A 16,086-nucleotide genomic window follows, 5' to 3' on the forward strand; every position below is an offset into this window, starting at 1 on the left:
GATCGCATCACCTCTTTAAAGAGATCGCGTGCGATGAAAGATACCTGGCTTCTCGGTCGCACACCCCAATCTTATGGATGTAAGAAGTTGCGGGACCGAGACAGATCGATCACCACGCAAAAGATCCGAGAGGAATGCCTGAGGGCAAGTAGACGGAAGGGTCAAGCTCGCCATGATGATGGCCACTTTTTGAATTGCACCCAAAACCTTTTGACGAATGAAAAATTGTGTGAAGGAATTTTGTTTAAAAAGACCTACATAAAGTAATTTTGTTTCGTACAATAGTTTTTCTTTAAGTTTCTATTGAGTTTAAGATTTTGTTTTGTTCTGCCGGCCGTGGAGAAAAGTTGAGGAAGGACTACGATAGCTTTTGGGAGGAAGTAAAAAAGAAGCTAAGTATAGTGTTTTCTGTTAATCCTAAGAACATTACTTTTTCTGGTGTTCTTCATTTGTTTCAAATTCGTCCTTTTGACCTTCGAGTCTAAGTATTAATTTCCTGATATTACGGGACGCGCTTACCGCTTTTTGATTTTTTTTCTTATCGAAATAATTTTCTTCGAGTGATTTCTTTTATCGGTTTTTATCATTATATCCACCATTTTCTTTTGCAAAACATTTATCGAGAGTTGACCTTGCGTCAATCTCAATAAATTAATTTGTATCTTTCTCTTTTATAAAAGATCCTGGTTATTAATCCCGGCTTCGACCAAGGTTTTCCAGGCAAAAAAACATAATTTAAATGTCCTTTCTGAAAAATAAAAGCTTTCTTTTATTTCGTAAGTTGATTTGAAGACTAATTTTTCAGCTGCTGAATTTGGTAAACTTCCAGTAAAAAGTTTCCTGGTGCCCACTATAATCAATACGACTTAGAGATATTCACCTCGTCGTATTTCAATATCATTTTGATATCAATTTGTAATAATTTTATTGCTACCTTTTATGAATTCTTTCACCTGCTTATCATATCGACTGACGTTTCTCGTAAAGTGTCATAATAACTCTCGTGGCACATCAGCGGTGTGCAATTTCGATTTTGTTTAATTTTAAATAATTAAAAAAAAGGAATTTTATTGCGGATTCGAAAATTCAGTATTCTTTAAAAATAATCGTATTCAGTCCGTTGGGTCGGTATTAAGGTGGAAAAATTTACAACAAATGGGCAAAAAGTTACAGTTAATGCGGATCGCTACTGTCACATGATTGTGACCTTCCCCCAAGATAGAAGTCTGGTTCCGATTTAAAAAATTCAATACAATTTTTGCCGGACCCTGTGTTTGAGGCTGTACAAAATCATGTCGCCTTTTTAACTTCCCATAGGAAGTTAGGGCCCCCGCAACCTACAGACTTTTAATCGGCCGATAGTTTAGTTGGGTTGGGCTGAAAGTGCGCACACCGAACCAACTAAGCAATTTGGTTGTTGAACAGGGCGCAGGGTATCCAACAGCCGGCCGACTATTCTCAAACTAGTTTGTAACTAGCGGTCGCACAATACATGCACACGACACCAAATCGAGGAGCAAACTGAACTATCGACCTAAACTACTTAACAGTTGTCATGTATGCGCACGCGTGTAAATATACTCATACATATACTGATTAAACAGTCGGCCGATAGTTGGCCGACAGATTAGTTTGAATGTAATCGGGTAGCCCATAAAACTTTTTTATTGCCGATACTGCTTCGATGTAGTGTGTGCATATGCATCCCCCTCTATACTTATTAAGAAGCCGACCAAACTATCGGGCGATAAAAAGTCTGCTGTCTGCGGGGGCCCTTATTGTAATGGAGACGATTTTTCGAATTGAAAATTTTGACATTTTTCGACGTTCCAAGGACCCTAGAGTCGAAATAAAAGATTTTTAGAAAGATGTCTGCGCGTGCGTATGCACGTAAGTCCGTACGTCTATAGTTCAAGAACTAGAAGAGATATCGACTTCAAATAAATTTTGTTATCCAGATAATAAGGCAGAAAGAAGTAGAAAGGAAATTGCGTGGGTTTTTTTTTTTTAACCATTATCTCACGAACCTATATCGCTAGAGACTTCAATTAAATTTTATATTATATATTGTAACGTAATACCAAACAAATATATTTTTGGAAAAAGATTTTTTGTAATAAAAAAAAAACTGAAAAAAAATGTATCACCTCAAAGATCTTACGAATAACAATGATTTTATCTCCAGAACAATTTTGTGCAACGAAAAATAGCGTTTTTAACATCTGGCAAAATTTTGAGAAGACTCGAATCAATACTTTTTTTATTAAAAATGAAAACCATTAAAAAACATTTCTCAAAGTTGGTAAAAATTGATTTCGACAAACGAATTGACTGTTTTTATACAAAAAAATAAAAACCTGCAAAAAATATTAATAAAAGTTGTTAAAAATGTATTTTCGACTCAAATATCTTTTCAATTATTTTTAATTTTGGCTTTAAATTAATTTTATATTTAAGAATATAGTATTGTCAACATTCAGTACAATTTCGAGAAAAATGGAATTGACAGTTTTTTACCCAAAAATTAAAACCTAAAAAACATTACTAAAAAACTTAGTAAAAATTTACTTCCGACCCAAATATCTTTTCATAACTTAAAATTATGGGCTTTAAACTTATTTTTTCTCACATAAAATATTGTTTTCGACATTCAGAACATTTTTATAAAAATTCAACCAACAGTTTTTAAATTATCATAAAAAAAATGATAAAAAATTAAAATCTGCAAAGAATAGTTCGCAAAATATGTAAAAATTGATGTTCGGTTTTTGATATCTCCTGAAGAATAGAAGACATTGACTTCAAAAATAATTTCATTCGTCCAATTTGTATTTGTTTATATAAGAAATCCCTTTTTTAAGAAATGCTACTAAAATTGGTAAAATTTAGTTTTCAACTAAAAATATCGTTAACAAAAAAATAATTTCGAAATCGAACTATTTTTATTTTATGCAAAATATTATTGGTAATTCTAAAATTATTAATAATAAATCAACTGACAACTTTTTTAACAGAACACGAAAACCTACAAACTTTAAAGAAAAACAAATCAACAGACAGGATGGGATTTTATTAGTGTGGGTCGCATCCCAGCCTCCTTTATTATTGAGATAATAAAATACGCAATTATTTTCCAAATCTATTATTTTTTACTTAACTACTCTGTTGAAATATTTTCAGCATCTCATTTATTTTTCAGTAGTTGCAAGTCCTCATCTGCCATACATAAACGCCAAACAACCTTAAAGCATTTGTTTCAAAACAGCTCTTAACATCAAGTTTTTGAAATGTATTGAAAATACTACAAAAACAGTGCCGATAACGCATATTTGTGAATCTGAATGCGTATGCATAGTTTGAAAATAGAAGTAGATATTTCGAATCAGTACCAAAAGTTAACTCAGAAACAAACAAATTATTCACCACGACGATCGAAAAAAAATCAGTTTTCTTGACCGACCTGGTCGTCGGAACAATCTTGAAATTAAAATTAAAATATTTAAAAAAATTTCAAAAACGAAGTCTACAATAAAAGATTGTGGAAATTTTAATTATTTTAAACCGAAAAAATGTCTCATATTAAATTATTCTTTTTTATCATTGCAACATTTCAAAAAAATAAAAGATTTTATATATTTTCAAACTAAATATTTTGCAGAAGGATAAGGTCCATTTCAAGGAGAGCTTATGTCTATCCAAGTGTCTATTAATTCAACTCTCTCAACGATGCATCTGTGTGCATGTTTTATGCTCAAATGGGTTCTGCCTTATTCAGAAAGTTTTCAATTATTCTCAAATTCATTGAAGCTACGCAACTATTTTTACATTCTGGTCATCCTTCGTATTCTTTTTCACAATAAAAGACGTAATTGTGTGCAAAGGTATAATTAACCGGTTAAGGATCTTCTTATTTTAATCATTATTTTGTTCGTTTTTCTTTTTCTTTTGAGTTTGCTAAAAAAAAGGTATAAGTATAGTTTCCGCCACAGTTAATTGTCCAACTTGGTTAATAATTTTTTTTTTCACAGTAGGCAGGTATAAAATGTCTGTTTAATGAATAAGCCGTTTACCAAACCCTCCCATACCCATCACCACTTTTATATACATAAGATAAGTTCTTTTTCTCACCACAAACGCAATAGCAGTTGGTTTGTACCTTTTTTATTCTGCACGACTCAACTAACTGTAAGTGGTTCTACTTTGTGTTGTTTGAATATAAAACTGAAGAAACAAAAATAATTATGACGTTCTTTTAGATAATAATTGTGGCAAATTTTCTATCTTTTTTTTACTTTCTTTTGAAAGCAAATTCTATGAGTTCTTTTTTTGCTTGTTTTGCTCCTCTCTTTCGCATTCTAATTATCCTGACTGCACAACGCAGGCATACAGCTGCCGTGTCGTTATGCCTACTACGTTATGGTACTTCAAGCTAACAATGTGCACTCTTATGTGTCTCATCCTTGAAGCTCCTGTGCCCATTTGGTAGAATGGTATGCTAGGCTGTCTGACCTACCTCTTCAAACTACTTGCACCTCCCCTTCCATTGTCTACATCCACAACGTGTATACAGTGGAAAGGAAGGAAAGAAAAGAGTGAGGGGGGATAGAGCGCACTCAATTAATACGATTGTGATAAATGGCTGAATTAAAGTTATGGAATGACACACTAAATTGCTGCAGTAATTATAAATCAAATTGCATTAGCACAGGAGCAAAAGACAACAAATACAAATATACACTTATACCAACACAATTGTATGCATTGCACAAACACATAGAAAATACGAAATAGCCACTTCTATGGTAAATGTGGCAAACAATGAGACATCCACATCGCAGTTCGCAGAGTTAGAACAACTGTAAGACGATATATAAACACAGAGATAAAGATAGACAACTTGTGTGTCATGAACTTTGTAGAAAAGCTATAGATGTACCTTAAAGATGTAGATAGATATTCTGCTGATGTATACATACATACATCCATATGTGGGTAAATGTTTTCGTCCAAGGGATTTTCAAGGGATATATCATCTTCTGCAAACCCCAACCCTATTTGTGTTTGAATTTATAGTAAATAAATAAGACTTAGTTGAAGGTACATTTTTAATGTATTCCAGTTGATGTATGATTTTTTGAGCAAACAAGATCAGCGCAGAATGCAATTTGCAATAACAACCTTTTGAGATTATATCGTCGAGATTTCTTACAGCTAACACAGTAGATACTCAAATTAGTTACTTCCTTTATTTCTTTTAATTTTGGGTAAGGTTGATTGGAAAATAATTAGGCTTGGGTTTCTAATAAGATATTTGGCGTTTACAATAATAAAGAAGAAATAAATGCGTGTGCTTTATATTTGTTTTTCAATCAACCTAATGTATAAAAAATCTTCAAAAACTGTGCTATACAAATTGAAGTATGGGATGTGAAAGCACTGTTGATTGATTTTTTTTTTAAATTTCAACAAATATCGGAAGCAGCATTTTCCCTACAGTTAAATTATTATATTATTGGTTTTTTATGAAACTCTCAAAAATATAGTTATGATAAATCATTAGATTTTATACCGCAAAAATTGAGCACTTACGATAAACACTGCAGATAAATCGAGGATAATGGTTTATCTCAAAAACTAATTGGATCAACACAAAAGTAAAATTTGTTTCTGTGACGTAACTGTCTTGACGTTGCACAGTGGTTTAAATGCGGAAAAAAAATTAAAAAAAAGAAAGTGTTAGTATGATTTTTTTTATTTTATTATAGTTAAATAGTTGGTCTATGATTTTTGAAAATTTGAGCAATTTTTGTTCAAAAGTATTAAAGATGCAGGGCTCCAAAGTTACCCTTGTTTTTTATTTTGAAATTCCTATATTTTCTTGTACTAACTTCTTGGCACGAAAAATAGCGTTTATAAAACTTTAAGCCAGAATTTTAATTTTTATTTCAAAAACATGTACTTTAAGCTTAAAAAAAACATATTCCTGTATACAATCAGTCTTATTTAAAAACGCTGTATAGAGCCTACATAAAGTTATGTTATCTCTATAATGCCTCTAAACGCAAAAATGCTATTTATAAAACTTATACAAGGTTGCATAGTCCCATAATAAGCTAAACGCGTTTTGAGGTTGAATAGAGCCTACATAAGGAAATTATTGTTATTATTATTTCGTAAATGTCATTTTGATTTCTCTCCTCTCTTTTTGAAATTAAAATAAAAACAATAATGCCTCTCGAGTTTAGCTCGTGAGCCGAAGAAACGAAGAATCTAAAAATAATATAGATTTTCGAAAGAGAATATCATACAAATAATTGGAATTATTTTGTTATATTTTAGTTGTTATGACAACTAGCAGATTTTATAGTACTTTTGTTACTTTTTTTGATATAAGCATTGTATAACTAAAATTTATAGCAGATTTTTTTATAAATAGGAATTTTTGCAACGTTACATAGACCCTACATAAATCCTTATTCACTGTATAACTATTCATCTGTTTAGCGAATTCTATTAAATAAGACTGAATATGTATAATGTATATTTTAGATAAATCTGAGCAGAGAGCTCTAACATAAAAATGTTTATGTTTTTTCCTTAGAGCTACAATTTTAGCTACACTTGCCTACACGCTTTGACTACATTCACTTAAAAGCTACAATATTCATCTTACTGGTACAACAAGAATGAAATCCGTCTGAATCCAATCCTGTGACTTATGTTCAATTTTGTTCACCTGAATCAGGTCTTAAAAAACACGGTTTTGACGACGATAGATCCCGAAAAATTACAATTTCTTCGAAAATACTTGTCACAGATAACTAGATAAGTGCTTACTTTTTAGATAATATACTCGTATGTACCTTTATTTAAAAAATAAAATTAAATTAATCCATTGACTAACCTGTGAGATATTCCATTTTAAGCGAAAAACTTTATTTTGCCTGGCTTATTTTCCAATTGTTTACTAACTTTTACTCACAAAATTACAATAAAAATGAAAAAAATTATGATGTACTTAAATATAATATGAAAATAAATCAGGTGTAATCTTTTACCTAAATATGAGTTTTTCCTAATACTTGATGTTAAGTAAAGGGTGATTTTTTTGAGGTTAGGATTTTCATGCATTAGTATTTGACAGATCACGCGGGATTTCAGACATGGTGTCAAAGAGAAAGATGCTCAGTATGCTTTGACATTTTATCATGAATAGACTTACTAACGAGCAACGCTTGTAAATCATTGAATTTTATTACCAAAATCAGTGTTCGGTTCGAAATGTGTTTCACGCTTTACGTCCGAGTAATTTTGTTCAGCGATGAATCTCATTTCTGGTTGAATGGCTACGTAAATAAGCAAAATTGCCGCATTTGGAGTGAAGTGCAACCAGAAGCCGTTCAAGAACTGTCCATGCATCCCGAAAAATGCACTGTTTGGTGTGGTTTGTACGCTGGTGGAATCATTGGACCGCATTTTTTCAAAGATGCTGTTGGACGCAACGTTACGGTGAATGGCGATCGCTATCGTTCAATGCTAACAAACTTTTTGTTGCCAAAAATGGAAGAACTGAACTTGGTTGACATGTGGTTTCAACAAGATGGCGCTACATGCCACACAACTCTCGATACTATGGCCATTTTGAAGGAAACCTTCGGAGAACAATTCATCTCAAGGAATGGACCGGTAAGTTGGCCACCAAGATCATGCGATTTGACGCCTTTAGACTATTTTTTGTGAGGCTACGTCAAGTCTAAAGTCTACACAAATAAGCCAGGAACTATTCCAGCTTTGGAAGACAACATTTCCGAAGAAATTCGGGCTATTTCGGCCGAAATGCTCGAAAAAGTTACCCAAAATTGGACTTTCTGAATGGACCACCTAAGACGCAGCCGCGGTCAACATTTAAATGAAATTATCTTCAAAAAGTAAATGTCATGGACCAATCTAACGTTTCAAATAATGAATCGATGAGATTTTGCAAATTTTATGCGTTTTTTTTTCTCAAGCTCTTAAAAAATCACCGTTTACATAGGATAGGGTTATGTATGGAATAACACATCGGACAAATGGCCTCTACGGCTTGGCATGGACATGCGCACTCTTTTGTCGAAATTTTCCATGACCATTCTGCATATATTTGGCTGAATTTCGTTGATGCAGCGTTTAATCTCCTCCCTTAATGCACGGGTGGTTGTGGGCTTGTTGACATAGACTTGTGATTTCAAATAACCCCATAAAAAGAAGTGTAACGGTGTTAAATCACACGATCTAGGAGGCCAATTTTGATCACCGAAACGATAGAGTACACGACCTGAAAATGTCTCATGCAGTAATTGAATTGTTTCACGGGCTGTATGACATGTGGCACCGTCTTGTTGAAACCACATATTGGACACATCAATATCATCCAATTTTGGCAGAAAGAACTGTGTAATCACTGTCACTGCTTGATAAGCATCATTTTCAAAAAAATATGGCCCAATTATGCCTCCAGACCAAAATCCACACCATACAGTCACGCGTTGTGGATGCATTTGTTTTTCGACAATCACATGTGGGTTCTCCGAACCCCAAATGCGGCAATTTTGGCGATTGACAAAGCCATCAAGAAGAAAATGTGCTTCATCGCTTAAATTGATTTTGCTCGAAAAATCAGGGTCCATTTTTTGATGTTCAATAATCCATTCAACGAACTCTCTTCTCTGTCCATGGTCATAAGGCTATAATTGTTGTATTAATTGAATTTTGTAAGCATGAAGACACAGATCTTTTTTGAGTATACGCTGTAGAGAGGTTCATGAAATTTGCAATTCTTGTCCACGACGTCGAATTGAGGTTCCTGGATTGTCAGCAACACTCTCACACACTGCTTCGACATTCACATTTGAACGGCTTGTTTTTGGACGACCAGTGTGTTTGGCGTCTCCAGCGGATCCAGTCTCCATGAATTTTTCAATTAATCTCTTCATAGTTGACGAAGTTAAAACACTACTCCGACCATATTTTGTATGAAATTTTCGAACTGCAGCCGCCAAGCTTTCACTATTTTTGAAATATTCTTTAATAATGAAGACACGTTGTTCTATTGTTTAACACTCCATTTTTAATAACCCTATACTGTTAGCTGTCAAATTGCTTTTTTTCAGTGTTGCCAACACTTCATTGCACAAATGGCGGCAAATTCAAGTCTTGCGTTAATTTTGGGACACCCTTTATTAAATACTTATTTATTCTATATCAATTTGTACCAACTTTAGTTTTTATAACAAATTATTCACTTCGATTGTTCTTACAATGAATGACTCTACTTGCGATTTGACAAACGAAAAAAATGTATGGCGAATGTGTAGGCGTTCGAACGTTTCAATGTACGTGCACAATCACACACATAAATCTCTCTAAGAACTTTGGTTATTCTGAAACCATAAAACGTCGGAAAATGCCAATATTTTCAATCCGACAAATTGAACCGATTACAAAGCTTAATACGGGAAGTTAAAAACTTTAAAGCAATATTTGGTGGAATTCGTTGATACAAAATTGTCGTTTTAAAAAAAATGTCTTTACGTACACTGGTCGACAAAATTAGAATTTTTTTCCGGTTCACAAACTAAGCAATTCCTTCTTAAATGTCTTAAACGTCCTGAACTCGAAATTTTCTATAACTTCAGATTTTTAAAAATGCTCAAAAAACCAAAACAAGGGTTTTAAAACTACAAATCTTTATCTTCTTAGTACATTTCAAATTATTTTAGTATCTCACTTGGTATTCGTAATTTTTCGATAATTATGAGATGACTTAAAGGTCTTCCCTTGATCCTATCTGAAGTTTTAAAAAATACCTTGAATGAATTGAATTGCTTTATGTTTTGAATTATTTGAATTAAATTTCAAATCCGATTTTACATATACGAATTACCAGTTTTTAATATTATTTTTATATTTTTCAACACATGCCAAAAGTTTGATGTTTGATGAATCTTAAGACAATGTTTCCATAAATTGCTTCTATATTTAAAAAGTAAGGGATTGTAGATTTGCAAAACATTCACAATTTTATTAAAGAAAAATAAACTACGAAATAATTTAAACAGCCTTAAAAGTCTAATATAAGAAGTTGTAAAATTACAATAGCTTGTATTTCAAAAACTTAATGTGTTATATTGATATTTAAATCAATTTCAAACGAAGATCATCAAAAATCTTAAAAATAGTATAATTTTATTGCGTAATTTATTACCTTTTTGACCAGTGATATTTAATGCACAATTTCAAAAACATTTTATGCAAAAGTTCCAGAAATCATGTTCAATAATTCAATAACCAATTTTGGTAAATTATTATAACAGATACCATTACCGCTAAATTAAAATTTGGCGAGTCCTATTTTAGATTTTTGTATTTATTAAGTTGTCTTACCATAAGTTATACAAAACATAGAAGATGTTATCCTTTACTTATCACTTACTTAGAACTAAGTTGTTGCTCGAAATGTGAGATTTTAATGACACTCGATTGACTTATCTATGAAAAGATATGATATTTAAGTATTCATTTTGGCAAAAGACACAATTTCTTATCACTACTTAGCTCAAAGGTTTCAAGGTCAAAACTGCTACCAATGTCTGTTAACTGATGTAATTGTCAAAGCTATTCTTACATGTTCTTAGATAAAAAGTTCTGAGCAATTGTGATCTTATCAAGTGATAGTGTGATCCCTCTTAAAGAGAAATATGTGATTAAAAGTCAAATGCAGCTATGATGTAATTTTATAAACTATTATTCTATTTCATTCAGTTTTGAAATTATATTTCTTATTCTCAATTTTTCAAATTAGTTTTTATTTGTTCTCTTTTATCTTGAATTTCTAAAAAAACTTTGATGCGGGCAGTTTTACAAAAGTTGATACTTAAATTACCTTCAACTTGAATAGAAATTCTTCTTCTTCTCATCTATCTATGTTATGGATGGTCGTCCGGTTCGTGAAGGGAGATGTATTATGTAGGTATTGGACCAGATCAAATAAAGTTGAATTGTAAATACTCGTATGAACCTAAATTTATATATGTATAACATTCCTATCCTTGTTTCCTTTTCTTGATATATTATTGGATGTATATGGTTTTTGTTCTTTACTATGTATGTGTGTATGTGTGTATGTCATTTGGGTATCTTTTTGAGGAATCTGGTTTTGACACCCTTCCAGTATACATATATATAAAAGCAACAGTGCGGCCTTTCGTTTCTATTCAAAAATGTATTGAAAAATTTGACAGACATAGTTATCTAGTTGTACGAGTATATTCCTTCCTATTCCAACATAGTTCTGAAACCCCCATAGACAAGAGTGACACTGAAGTAGTAAAGGAAAGGAATGTATACATATATGGATTGATGACATGGAAGAAAAGGGACATTTCCCATTGAAATGATATTATCTATGAAATGGTAAAAGGAAGTGTCCTTTAGCTCCATCATATAATATCCTCTTTATTCTTTTAGTAAATTGTTCTCAATGGAAATGGAATATGGTTTATCATTCATATCCGAATCTATGGTATGAAATTGCGGATGAATTTATTTTGAAATGTTTACAAAAACAGATTTTTAAATGTATCTATGGATAAAGATATATATGTATATTTAAAAGAATCGACTTGAAAGCTTCGTAATTTTAAGCCTTATACAGTTTTTAAGTTTAAGCTAGTTTAATGAGCTTAGTAAAATCACACGTATTTTTGTTATAATCTTATTTTTGATGGAGCTGTATATTTAAAAATTTTTCACATATTATACGAGAAGAAATATGGTTCTTACGGAATACAAATTATTTTTAATGCAGCCATTGTGAAAACAAACTGAAGACGTATGATTTTTTTTCAAAAACAAATTTTGTTAAGTAATAAGTTTAAAATATAAACGTAGTTAAGTAAACATAAAAACTTTTTTTTCAAAAAAATTCTACTTTTTTTCTAATTTTTTTCTTTTGCTAATTATTTATTATATCTCAATGTTTCGTTCAAAGTCCATTTAAAATTAATTTAAAGTTATTAAGGTTTTTTTGTCAAAAACGTCCATTTTAAAGTTTTTCTGGTAGACTTTAGAAATCATATAATTCAATACAAAACAATTTTAAAAAAATGTCTACGACCAAACTTTTATAAATCTAGTTGTTTTTAAAAAATGTCAAATGACGAAAATATCGATTTTTCGTGTATTGTGGCTAAAAGTCACTTTATAACTAAAAAAATTCGGTAATTAAATGTAGTTTTACTGTTTCTCTATAAGAAAGATTACTTTTTTTATGAGTTTTGGATGTTTTTAAAAATTCTGTCAGTTAATAAGTAAGGTCACTTCATATAAAGAAAATTTTTGTTATGGTTTACTCAGGCGTATGTGTACTATTTTCAATATTTTAGCTCTTTTAACATTAAAAAATATGACTTAGCGAATACATGCTATTGATTTAAGCATAAATAATTAACTCTCTGGAATTCAACTTTAATTTTCATATATTTTTTTTAATATAACGCAGCAACCAAATTTTGCTGAGGAAAAAATTCAAATAATAATGAAAAATGGTACAAAAGCTTAGAACATTAATATTAGGTAAGGTTTACAAAAATCCTAATGGGGAACACATAACTATAAAATAATATGTCTTAATGTGTATAGGTTTTTCTTGTAATAATTAAATAATAAAAAAACAATAATAATAAATAAATAAATACAATTATTATTCAATTTATTTTATTATTTTTTTTTTTTTGCTTAAAATCTAAATATTTAAAATGTTGGGCTAAAGTAATATAGTTTTTCTTAAAATTGGATATGTTAATAATAATATTTTTATTCAGATGTGTCGATATTATTAAATGTAGAGATAGATAGATAAAAAGATCTTTATTGTAACTGAAATTCTTACAATCTTTTTTTTCATTTAAACCTAGATTGCACAATTTACAGAGATATGGTGTCTTACGTTTAACCATACTACTGAAAATATTATAATTAGCATTCAATTCACATCACCGACCGATTAATTACATTTTGAAGGAAAAATTACTGAAAAACCTTCTTTAGACACTAGAAATTTTTTCATAGGAAGAGAGAAGTGGGGCTGTCTTAAGATGTTGTTTACATTAATGTATCACAGAAAAAAAGTATTTTAATAAATAATAATAAATAAATTTATAAATAATTTAAAAAAAAATAAATAAACCAACAAGTGAATAACAAATAATTTAAAAAGAACAAATAAATAATAAATTAATAAATAAGTAATAAATTAATAAATAAATAAATAAATAAAAATAAATAAATAACAATTAATCAAACACGAATGAACTATCTTAATAATAAATGCTAATTTGAGAAAGCATTTTTTCATGACAAGAATTACTCTTGAAGGATTTGTTAATTCCTCGGAAAAATATTTTTTTTTTGTAAATTAAGTTGGCACAGGCTAACCATCATGCCACGGGTACTATCCTAATCATAAAATTTATAAAAAGTTTTCTGTGAGACAGAAAATTTGCAGTCCATTTGGGAAACGTAAGATCCTCAATGTATGAAGTTCCCGCAAGGATCTGTTTTGGGCCTAATTTTATTCAATATTTTTTTTCTGATTTCCCGATTCCCAACCCAAATGTTAGCTTAGCAATGTTTGCTGACGATACCGTTTTATTGGCCTCTGGTATTTTATTTCAAAATGTCTTCACTGAATTGCAAGAAGCCATAGTTCTTATTGAGAAATATTTTCACAAATGCAAAATTAAAGTCAACCGTACGAAGAAAATAGCAACATGGTTTCCACGTCGAAGAAATTCTTGTTACTTACCGGACAATAAACTAAAAATATGTGCCAATGAATGGTCAGACAACTGCAAATACCTCGGCATACTTTTAGATAAAAAGCTTACTTTCAAAACACACATATCTAATGCAATTAACAAAATCAACTAACCAATAAAGATTTTATATCCTTTCATTCCCTTATCACAAGAACTCAAGTCTAAGCAAGCAAAATAAATTAATAATATTTAAACTATTTTCCAACCAATACTCTACTTTATGGCGCACCTGTTTGGTTTGACTGTGCTCACTCGCACATTCAAAAACTTCAAGTTAGTTAAAATAAAGTTTTGAAAATGATGCTCGGATTGCCATGGCATTACTCAACTTAAAGACTCCATGATAAGGCTAATGCTTACACAGTTAGGACAAAAATCTTATCAGAAACGTATCTAACCAAAATAACACCTAAAATTACAGTCAACTTCTGCATTTTGTTGATAATGGGGCCTAAGCAATACTAGTTTTTAAGATTCTAATAATGGTTTTTCTTGGTATCGTTTTCCCTTGAACCATAAATTAATTTTAAATAACACTTCTCTTTATTATATATATTTGAATTAAAGATTGCTAATTAAATAATGTAAAATGTAAAAGATATTGTATATTAAGCTACAAATAAATAAATCTAACCTAAGCATAATTTTGAATATTTTTTGGCATTATTTGTAATTTTTGTATATGAGTTTTGGTGCATTTTCCCCAGATAGGGGAACCATAGAAAATTATACTTTGGGAAATAGATTTAAATATCACTTATTTGTTTTCTGCCCTTATTTTTAACTTGAGATATATAAAAGGATAAAGTGTTCTTATAACAATATTTAGCTTATTTAATGTTTGCTGAATGTTCAAGTTAAACGTCAATGTTTTATCCAGGTGTACCATAGATACTTAGCACTTGACTTCCACTCAATTTGCGCTCCGTTCAATTGAAGGCTATTTTATATTTTGTATATTTAACAATGAGCTTAGTATCAAAATATTTCATATCGCTTTCTCTTTGTTCAAGATCTTGTAATAAACATGTGTTTTATATTGCCTTCTATACGATGATTTTAAATAATAGGTTTTTTTTTATTTAAACCCTGCACTATAGAAAAAAAATCATTTAGTACCAAAATCAAACCTTGAAAAATCGAAACTTGGGGTTCGAACTAAATGCCAAATAGTAGAATTATGAAATAATTTAAAACACTTATTTTGAACAGTAGTCATATATTTTAGTATGTTCATAAAATGAAGTATAATTTATTCGTTTCTAAAAGAAATGTGTTTAAACATACGAGTAGGTACCAATTTTAAGATCGCAGTTCGACTAATAATCGTTTGAACGTCTAATCATTTGGGACAAGAAACTTTTGTTGTCAATTTTTGTTGACGTTTTTTTAAAAACATGCAACTCATTGTACATACTTTTATATGGTGGTTTAAGATATTAGTGGGGAAACTATATGTCCCAAAATAGAACCAACTATACAAAAATCAATTAAAAATACAAGTAATTTGCCTTTTTTAAAACTAATACTATGAACCATTGCATACAAATGCACAAACGATTTCACTTTTTTTTAAAAACTTCAAAAAGTTTTTTGTCCCAAATCTATAAATTAAACGCTTGGGTGTATAAACTTGTACAAACGATTATCATTCCAACTGCTTTTTTGAATTTTCATATTTGAAAGTTGGTCGGCCAACTACCGAACACTTTTTTTTATAACTAATAAAAGAACAATGGTGAATGTACACATTTTTTAAACATTCTATGAAATTATACGAACGATTGCAATTATCAGATTTGTCCAACTCGAAAGTAGGTGGGCGACCAACATTTTTACGACTTATTTTAGATTTTCGACCGAATTTGATGAAAACGAATATTTCCTAAATCGGTACCATGAAATAAAAACAAAGAAAGTAGATTTCCAAAAAAATTTTGGATATTGGGCATTTTGGTTACTTCTTTACGCTTGCTGGTAGAAAATGTTACTAAAATTATTAAAATGGACTATAAGTGTTCCCTCAATAAAGAAGAGTACCAAAAAATTCATATCCAAAAACTGTGGGTACATATTTTAGTTCAGGTCATTCTAAATTTTCTTCATACAGTTTATAAATTTGATGAAAAGTGGAAGACAAATTGGGGTTTTCTACATCTAACCCAAAAATGCATCTTTAAATTATGTTTTGGAAAATATTCATTATATCTGTAGCTTCACCCCAAATTTA

The sequence above is a fragment of the Eupeodes corollae genome, chromosome 3, assembly GCF_945859685.1.
Source record: "Eupeodes corollae chromosome 3, idEupCoro1.1, whole genome shotgun sequence".
In the NCBI taxonomy this organism is placed as follows: Eukaryota; Metazoa; Arthropoda; class Insecta; order Diptera; family Syrphidae; genus Eupeodes; species Eupeodes corollae.